The sequence below is a fragment of the Podarcis vaucheri genome (assembly GCF_965113315.1).
Source record: "Podarcis vaucheri genome assembly, chromosome: 10".
Lineage (NCBI taxonomy): Eukaryota > Metazoa > Chordata > Lepidosauria > Squamata > Lacertidae > Podarcis > Podarcis vaucheri.
Window position 1 is genome coordinate 52,936,578 of NC_138748.1, and position 10,763 is coordinate 52,947,340.

Below are 10,763 nucleotides of genomic sequence, written 5' to 3' on the forward strand. Positions count from 1 at the left end.
CCTCCCTCCCTCCCTCCCTCCCTCCCTCCCTCCCTCTCCTCCTTTTCTTCTTTACTACCTCCATCCCCTTTGCTTCCTTTACTTCCTTTCTCTCTCTGTGCTTGGTCCCTCTCATCATCCATACCAAAGATCTGGGATAATTTTCTGAATGATTTTCATGGTAAAAGGAGCAACAGGATACATGGGAGAGGCAGTGGGGGAGATGACCTGAGATCTGAATGATCCCAATACAAGGTGGCGTACTAGCGAAAAGAAAGGCAGAAGTACGGCTAGGTTAGGGCCATCCATTGAACGATGAATTGTACAGAAAGATGTAGTGTGGAGGTGGGGAACTTTTTTCATCTCAAGGGTTTCATTCCTTCTTGGCCAACCTTCCAAGCACTACATCCCAGTGTAAGGTTGTCAGATGTCAAGAGTGGGTGTGGCCAGAGGCAAAAGTGGGTGGAGCTACAGACCTGAGATACACATATTCACACTTCTCCATCCAGGCAACCACAGTTCAATAATACATTCCAGCCAAGCAGCATCGCCTGAGGAGGACATGGAGCTGTTGGAGGTGGGGCTAATAGAGGGGGGCCTAGGGAGAGAATAAAGGGCCAGGCAGAGAGCTCTGGAGGGCCACATTTGGCCCCTGAGCCTGAGGGTCCCCATGCTTTGACTCAGTGCAACATCTCTGCATGGATCTGCAAGGAGGAGCAAACCTAGCCCATTTCAATCATTTAAGTTCATATCAACTAGAGTTAAAAAGTCATTAGCAAACGTTCATTTTTTAAAAAAAAATCAGTAAAAAAGATGCACAAGCCAGCTTTTTTCAAGTATTTTGAACCAATTTACAAAGATTGCAGCATCTTCCTGATGTCAGCTTCCTCAAGGCCTATCAACGCATCTGTGTAAATGACATAGCAGAAGACATGGTGGGACTTTGGGGTTTCAGGTGGTAGGTGCAAACTTGCATATTTTCTCCCCATTGATTACACAGTCTTAGAGATACATCTAAGGTTGCTTGCCACTCTTATTTGGTTTACTTTTCCACAATTAAAAAATGCTGCCACCCCAGCTGAATTAATATCCCTCTCCCAAGTTGTCAGCTCATTAATTTGTGCCAATACAAACCTGTGAGGATGGACAATTATAAAGGTTATCAGCAGACTAGTGATTAAAGAAGGAGAAGGGGAATGAAATGCCTCCATTCCTTAATTTTGGAATGGGTGTTAATGGGTGTGCTGGAATTTCAATCATGTTGAGATCCTTCTCCCCCCCCCCCTTTCTCTTCCTCTAAGTCAGTCCCGAAACCTTATTATTAGATATTCAGTCAATTTTGAGGCGGAGAATATCAAGGACATAGTGCTATTTATTGATGTAAGAGTTTATTGTCTGCTGACCAGAGGTCAGTTATTTCTTGACACATAATCGGAGGGGGGAAAGGTTTTGTTTTCTGCGGCTTTTGTTGAAATGAGGCTGAATTAATGAATAGGTTGAGTATGTTGCAGAGTACGTAGACTGCATCCTCCAACAAATGAGGTTTTTGCTATTCTCTCCCCCCCCCACACACACAAACATGAAAGCCCCTAAAGGCAAATTAGAACCATGAAGAACAAAACAGTTAAAAACCCACAGAATAATAAAATATTACAATTACCAGAGCACAGCAATTGTAGGTATTGAATTGCACAGAACATTCCCAGTGTGGACATTTTTATATTCATCCTATGGCACCCTCTGGATGTTGCTGGACTACAACTCCCATAGTCCATGACTTCATTAACTCCCATCATTCATGACTTGTCAAATGTAATGATTTGAGATGCCATCAGGAAATATGAGCATTCTGTCTGTGAGGTTTGATCTGTAATGACCCATTCCCACACTCAGCCTCCCCAAGCGATGAACACTCACATCTGAGCTGTTCTTTATAAAAAGTGAGTTCCGTGAAAATCATGAGGACTCACTTGTGAATAAAAGTCTAAGTGAGTTAGCTTATTTTCTGCCCCTGTGTTGGAAGCCTCCCAAAGTGGCTGGAACAACCCAGTCAAATGTGTGGGGTATAAATAATAAAATGATGATGATGATGATGATGATGATGATGATGGAATAGGTAAAGGAACCCCTGACCATTAGGTCCAGTTGTGGCCGACTCTGGGGTTCCGGCGCTCATCTCGCTTTATTGGCGGAGGGAGCCGGCGTACAGCTTCCAGGTCATGTGGCCAGCATGACTAAGCTGCTTCTGGCAAACCAGAGCAATGCATGGAAACACCGTTTACCTTCCCGCCGAAGTGGTACCTATTTATCTACTTGCACTTTGCCGTGCTTTTGAACTGCTAGGTTGGCAGGAGCAGGGACGGAGCAACGGGAGCTCACCCCGTTGCGGGGATTTGAACCGCCGACCTTCTGATCGGCAAGCCCTAGGCTCTGTGGATTAACCCACAGCGCCACCCGCGTCCCTTGATGATGGAATAGGACATCCCTATATTCACCAGAGAAATGTTGGGGTGTATGCAGGTTCCCCAGCCCTGCCCTAAGCCAGCTTGTTGCTCTCAAGAGGAAACTGCCCCATCATCACTACTGCAATCAGAGCCCCCTGCCAGTCAGATCAGCTTCCGTACGTGGAATTGGGTGTGGACACCAACTTCTCCTTTCCCCCAGGCAGGAAGATATCTTCTGGCCCAGCCCTCAAAAAACTAAAGAACGTTAAGCTTGGTAGCGGCAACTTTTCTTTTCACATAATTTTGCTACGTTTTCCTCTTGTGAGAATGTCTCATTGATCCAGCAATAACAACTACAGGGTAGAGTAAGACGAAGCCGGTTTTATCTGGCTTGTGGCGTAAAGCTGCACTTTCATCAGACAAATGTTGTGTGGCAATGCAGGGTGTATGGGGAAAAGGCTGGAATCCTCCGCCACACGCCTGCAGAACGCCTCTCGTTTGGATGAGCTGAATTATTTATAGCTCTCGGGAGCCGAGCGGAAGCTCAGACACCTAATTTGAACCATTACTATTTTTACAGAGCAATTTCCATCGCTTTAGTGTCTTTCTTTGTGGATTTGTCATTTGATCTTCTACAAATTTTCTGCTCTCTCTTCTGATATGAAATAGTAAAAACCAGGGGACTGTTGAGGATTTCTTTTGCTGCAGTGACTTAAATTACTCTATTATAAGTTCTAAATGTGGTATCTGTAATATGCAACACTATATATATATATATATATATATATATATATATATATATGCTTTCGTAGATTTTCACGGGTACAGGAATGCAGGTTTTGGTGTCTTCGGGTGTCTTCCCGTGTAAGAGTCGTGTAAGTGTCTGTGCGACGTTTCGACGAGGTCTCACTCGTCATCTTCAGGCTGGTGCTTTCGGCTTCTTCGAAACGTCGCACAGACACCCCGACTCTTACACGGGAAGACACCCGAAGACACCAAAATATATATATATATATATATATATGCACAGTTCATGTTCTACGGTGAAATCCAGTCCTTGCAAAACTCTTTTGAAATGAGATTGACATTTTGCAGGGAAGTCAGATCTCTGACTTCATTTCCAACTAGTGAAAGCATTACTTTTTTGCTTAACTAAATCTGCAGAATTACACTCTGCTTATGTACATGCGAAAGTAGATACTCATGGTCTGGGATGACCCACCATTGGTTAGTCTCATTTAAAGCTCACAAAATCCATTGACCTCCAGCAGATACTGTATCCAGCATTTGCTTTAGTCATTTGGGCAGTGCATGTAGAAAACTAAGATGCCTCCCAACCACGACTGGTCCACACATGCTGGGGGTTTTGCCCTAAATGCTAGGGGTTCTCATTCCTATATTATCAATACTGGCATTATTCTGCCTTTTTACCTTAAAACAAGAAACCCAAGGCAGCTGAAAATCTATAAAACCACACCACAAAAACATAGCTGCCTAAACTGAATCAAACGTACGGTACTGCAGTTAAGTAATTTTAAACCCTGCACTTAATACTATTGCAGGGTAGGGGTTCCCTTTATCATACCCTCCAACTTTTCTCCAATGATAATAGAGGCGTCCCATTCCATAAGGATAATTTTACTATTTATACCCCACACATCTCACTGGGTTGTCCCAGCCACTCTGGGCAGCTTCCAACATATATAGAATCATAGAATCATAGAATCATAGAGTTGGAAGAGACCATAAGGGCCATCGAGTCCAACCCCCTGCCAAGCAGGAAACACCATCAGAGCACTCCTGACATATGGTTGTCAAGCCTCTGCTTAAAGACCTCCAAAGTAGGAGACTCCACCACACTCCTTGGCAGCAAATTCTACTGTCAAACAGCTCTTACTGTCAGGAAGTTCTTCCTAATGTTTAGGTGGAGTCTTCTTTCTTGTAGTTTGGCTCCATTGCTCCGTGTCCGCTTCTCTGGAGCAGCAGAAAACAACCTTTCTCCCTCCTCTATGTGACATCCTTTTATATATTTGAACATGGCTATCATATCACCCCTTAACCTCCTCTTCTCCAGGCTAAACATGCCCAGCTCCCTTAGCCGTTCCTCATAAGGCATCGTTTCCAGGCCTTTGACCATTTTGGTTGCCCTCCTCTGGACACGTTCCAGTTTGTCAGTGTCCTTCTTGAATTGTGGTGCCCAGAACTGGACACAGTACTCCAGGTGAGGTCTGACCAGAGCAGAATACAGTGGCACTATTACTTCCCTTGATCTAGATGCTATACTCCTATTGATGCAGCCCAGAATTGCATTGGCTTTTTTAGCTGCCGCGTCACACTGTTGGCTCATGTCAAGTTTGTGGTCAACCAAGACTCCTAGATCCTTTTCACATGTACTGCTCTCAAGCCAGGTGTCACCCATCTTGTATTTGTGCCTCTCATATAAAAACATAATAAAACATTAAGCATTGGAAAAAAACCTTCCTTATACAGGATTGCCTTCCAGTGACTTGGGGGACAGATAACTCCCTACCCTCCAGCATTTCTCCAATGAAAAGAGGAATATCCTAAGGAAAAGCAGGGATCAAATCAGAAACCGGGACGGCTTCTCTAAATCAGGGATGTCCCTGGAAAATAGGGACACTTGGAGGGTCCGCTTTAGCTGTTAATCTGCATTGCTTCACATTTCAAACTGTGGTAAGCCAGCCCATTTGGGGGTCCTCTTGCTCATTCTGCAGTGGGACCCCGAACCTCTGCCTCAAAGTCCTGCCCTGACTTTCCTAACATAAAACCAATGGACTTCTATGGACTTTAAAAAAATAACCCCCCTGGACTCCCTTCTTCACTAGTCCTTGAGTTCTTCACTAGTACCTTGAGAGCCAGTGTGGTGTAGTGGTTAGGACCGGGAGACTCGTAATCTGGTGAACCGGGTTTGCTTCCCCGCTCCTCCACATGCAGCTGCTGGGTGACCTTGGGCTAGTCACACTTCTCTGAAGTCTCTCAGCCCCACTCACCTCACAGAGTGTTTGTTGTGGGGGAGGAAGAAAAAGGAGATTGTTAGCCGCTTTGAGACTCCTTCGGGTAGTGATAAAGCGGGATATCAAATCCAAACACACTTCTTCTTCTTCTAGTCTCTCTGATAACCTTAAAAGTTGACAGTGGAGGCAAGTCCATTAGCATGAATAAGGCACTGCCTCACCAACTTTAGTTGTTCCCCCAACCTGCCCAACTTCTTCCTACCAGTGCAGAGAACTGCACTGCCAGCTTTCTCCTCCTTAGTCCCAGTGTTGCCCTTGCAGAACTCAGGAGGACAGGGTGGAAACTACAGCCAATTGTCTCTGCTCGTCATCAGCTCTGGCTCCACCTACTGTCGGGCTCCCTGCATTCCTCCCTACCATAGGCACCACCTACCGCTGAAAGCAAATGATGCCAGAATGGTTCATGAGGAAAACTGCCCAGCTGTGGGTTTTGGAATTTCCCATTTAACATCAACTCCCCAGTCCCAGTGGCCTACGCTGTCCAGTTGGGCATGTCTCACACCTGCCCTTGGGGTCCTCGGCTTTGCCTCTGTCCTTCCTGCACCTCCTGAAAAGAGCAAGAAGTAAGATACTTGGGTTTCAAAGCCATGCTGGCAAAGCATATTCCATTCTTCCAGCTCCTGCCCCATTGGGAGTGTTGCAGTACAGTGCCACCTAGTGTTGTGCCCTGCTAAGGGCAGTTCCAGGCGGACATTCCTTGTAACAGGAGTATCACGGAATGGCAAAATGAAACCCAGCAAACTCTTGTTGTGTATATATGTGAATAGATATATATATGTAAATTTGTGAAGAATACCAGTGGATTTGTGGCTACCTAGACTAGTTTGAAACCCAGGCACAGAATGCCTGACAAAAAACCCCCCAACCTGTCAGAATATTTTTTAATTGTGGTGAACTTCTGATTCCCCAAAATGGATCTTTTGCTGGGTGGCGCCAGAAGTATTTCTGTCCTGGAGTCAAAATGGCTGCCCCATCTGCCTTAATTCAAGATGCAAGGCAGGATGGTTTCCTAGATGGTCTGGCTTTTAACTGGAGGGAATACTGCAGCACTTCAGACCAGGAGGCTGGGTGGGTGCTGAGCATCTTCTAATGAAGACAACAGTTTCTCTGGACTAAGCATTACAGACAGATGATTTATCATTTGGAAATTGCCTGCATTATTGTACGTGCATTGATGGTTTTCACCAAGGCAAGCTTGCCCAGAGATCCAATCCATACAGCACGACTCTAATTTTAAAAAAAACAACCCATACTTTCAATCTGTACCTACTTGATTGATTAATACTAACTGATCAATCACAGGTTTCAGCAGGAAGTCAAATCCAGCCACTCTTACAATGACAGCAGTCACCCTCCCACCCTAACCCTCACTACTGCCTGTGAAACCCAGTTGCCGTAATTTCATCTGGATGCAATGATGGCAGTAAAGAAATATCAGATCTTCCAAAGCCTTTTTTTTTTTTAACCTGAAAATGGCAGGGGAGACTGAATTGGACTAGAACTGCATTACTGGGGAGATATTAACCTATTAGAGATACCATGTCAACCCCAATTTAAAACACATCATTTGGAGCTCCTGCTAAATGTGGTAGGCTACAAATAAAACTACGGTACCCATCTTGTTTCTCTTCCATGGACAGTAGCAGTCTTTAAGTCGAGGAATCAGTTCAGGGCGGGGGGGGGGGTGTTCCGTGCTTCCCCCAGCCCCATGGCCCTAATGAAATCTCAGGGCCCTGCAGTTTGTTGTTCTTTAGTCGTTTAGTCGTGTCCGACTCTTCGTGACCCCATGGACCAGAGCACGCCAGGCACTCCTGTCTTCCACTGCCTCCCGAAGTTTGGTCAAACTCATGCTGGCAGCTTCAAGAACACTGTCCAACCATCTTGTCCTCTGTTGTCCCCTTCTCCTTGTGCCCTCCATCTTTCCCAACATCAGGGTCTTTTCCAGGGAGTCTTCTCTTCTCATGAGGTGGCCAAAGTATTGGAGCCTCAGCTTCAGGATCTGTCCTTCCAGTGAGCACTCAGGGCTGATTTCCTTAAGAATGGATAGGTTTGATCTTCTTGCACTCCATGGGACTCTCAAGAGTCTCCTCCAGCACCATAATTCAAAAGCATCAATTCTTCGGCAATCAGCCTTCTTTACAACCTAAATAAAGAAAAGACAGCAGGAGTCTCTTGTGACTCTTGATGGACAGCAGACATTCCTTGTCCCACTGGGCACCACCCTCTAATGCAGGGATGGGGAACCTGCAGAATGAATTTTAAAAGGCACTCAAAACACACACCCAAGCAACCTCAAAAGTGAGATAAGTGCCTCAAAAATTTTGCTATCCATGAGAATTATCTGAATTTTTCTCTTCCTCTTTGATCATTATCAAATGCAATTTCTTTTCTTGTTAGTTAATGAACAATGTTTTTTTGGGGGGGCACAGCCCTAGATAAGATCAGAAGGATTAAGATCACATCCACACCATACGTTTAAACACATTTATACCACTTTAGCAGTCATGCCTTCAATCCCAGGAAATATAGCTTACCACGTGATTTGGTGTGGATGTCACCTGAGTAGACAAAGGATCAGCTTCTTTCCTATAGCCCTGAGGGATTTAGAGATACAGTTTTCTCTCTGTAGGGTCAAGCCCAGCAGCCCACTACCCAATAGCAAATTTAAAGAACAGTATTTCTTTAAATAGTATTTGGGCAACTGGGCAACCATGTTGATGAGGCATCTCCTTCTCCATCCTTTCTTAGCGTCAGTTGGGCATAGGAACTGGCACAGGCGTTCGATACTGCTGTGGCAAGGGAATAATTGATTTAGCGACTCCAATGCTTCCAGGCATTTTCAGTAAGCTGACCTTGAATCGAGGCCAATAGACCAGACTAGCAGGGCCATGGGCAGTAACATCCTGCAGAAAGTGAACTTGGGCAAAACCTCTACTAATTGCTGGGGGCGGGGGAGTTGCGGCCTGAAATCAGCCTCCACTAGAAAATGAGATTTAATAAGAGATATAGAGGAGGGATTTACAGGTGTGTCAGAGCCAGATCCTGCCAGGTAAGTGGTATTAATGAGCAGAGTGGTCCTCCTGTCCAGGAAACGTAGCGAGCCAGTGGCAGAGGCTGGGTGGAATGAAGTGAGGCAAAGGCAAAGAAAACTGACTCCAGGAAGCAGAAGCAAATCAAGCCATTTTGTTGTTCAGACCAAAGGTGCAAAACAGACTTGGAAGCTCTTGTTGAGGTTCATCTGGCCATGTCTCCTGCTCTGGCCTATTGAGGTTTTGGAGTGTCTCTAAGCTGATCTCCCTGCTGCTGCTTCTTCCTCCTCTGATAAGTGTCATGGCTGAGTTCAGGACCTGCTGCAGACTTGAGCCCTGATAGGTTGCAACCACAGCAGCTGCAGCACCACACACCATTAGGAGCATGCTGAGGCTCAAATGCACCAGGCATTGATTGCAAAGGCATTGCCTTCACACACATAGGCAGCTACCAGCAGCAGCTCTGGTGCTTTTGCACAGTGCATGGTGCAGCAGGAGGGTCCCTGCGGACATTTTCTCATCTTTCTGGACTCATCTTGTGACTTTCCCCTGTTCATATAGTGCAGAAAAAGGTGAGTCTTTCTCCCACACTACATCTCCTTCCTCCCTCCCTCCCTCTTCCTGTCTCTCTTTCTCCTGAAAATGTTTTCTATAAATGGAAGAGCTTCTGTTCCATAAGCTCCATTTTCATACCGGCACCTTTCATGTGTGACTGTTTTTCGGATCCAGATGCCTGTAAAAAAAGAAAAAAAGGGGGGATGTACAAACTATAAATTGTGAACTGGAGGGGAGGGGGGATTCACTCTTAAAGTGAGTTTTTAAAAAATGCAGCATCATTTCCTAAGGAATTTTTTCGAGACCACTCCTGAAACTGCCTCGCTGATTCTCCCTCTTTTTCAGAAGGGCAAGGGAAATCAAGAGCATTGAAGCCTCTGTCGTTGTTCCTATTACCGTAGAAGTCACTGGTTCTAAGCAAACTGTTTGCATGTATTGCTGTCAAAGGGGGGTAAAAATCCCTGTCTCTGAAAGGCTTGTAAGGTCTCTGTGTCATAATAAAGTCAATGTCATAAAAGTTTATTGGGGAGAAAGTGAGGAGAGGCAAAGTGGTTCTTTCCAACAAATTGTTTTACCATCCTATTCCTACCAGCAGCTCTAAGCAGCTGCTCCTGTTGGCTTATTATCCTTCATCAACTGCTCTGACCTTGGCCAAGATTCATGCTCACCAAAAGGGTTCTGTCGTCATTTATTTCTCCAGCAAGTGACCTTACGAGGCTGCCTGACTAAGCAACAACAAATGGAGTTCAGTATATCTTTTGAAACCGGTTCAATTCTCCTTCTCCTTTAGCAGAAGACTGGGTGCGTCCGCTCCTTTCAGAAGCCATATGGCACAGTCCAGAAGTTAATTGCCATTTAAAGCCATATTATTATGCATTCCTGGACCCTCCTACAGCACCATCTCACACCTGGTGGTGGCTGGCTCCCCCACCCCCACCCCCGGAACTGGTAAGGGTGACAGGCAAGGGGAACAACAGCAGCTGATGTCAGAGCAGATGACAGGCAGAGCTGCCCCAATTGGTTGCAAGTAAGAAGACAGGCAGGTGGAGGCAGTGGCGTAGCGTGGGGGGTGCAGGGGGGGCCGGCCGCACTGGGCCAACATCTGGGGGTTAGGGTTAGGGGGCGCAAATCCACGGGTTAGGGGGCGCAAATTACTTGCCTTGCCCCGGGTGCTGACAACCCACGCTACGCCACTGTGTGGAGTTTTTGGGCCACTGCCCCATTTGCCCCAATGGGCTAGCCTCCAAAGCTCCTGCCCCTCAAATAATGTAGAAACCAGATGGAAGGCGTCACACTGGGAAGAATACCATGAATACTATCCCCTAATCAGCTTCTTAGTTTTCCATCCTATGTGATTTCAGCATTCCTACTTGATGTACGATGGTAGTTACAGGAGAACAACCTCTTCGCAGCCCTGCATAAGATTCAGCTCTAAGGCCCATTGAAATCAAAGATGCATAAAGGTCTGATTTATACATCTGGCAGAATCAAGAGGTACATCTATTTCTGGTTTGCCCAACTTCAGGCTGTAAATAAGAAGACTTTGTGTGCTTGCTTCTTCATAGGGAAGAGGAAATCCCTCCCTTCCACGGAAGCTGACCCATTTGGGCAAATGCCCAAGGAATGGGGGAGAAATCTGATACATTCAAAGGTGAGCCTCCCAAAATCACACGACCTGCAAACTAAAATACAGCCATCCTCTGAGACGTGAGCTTCTTCAA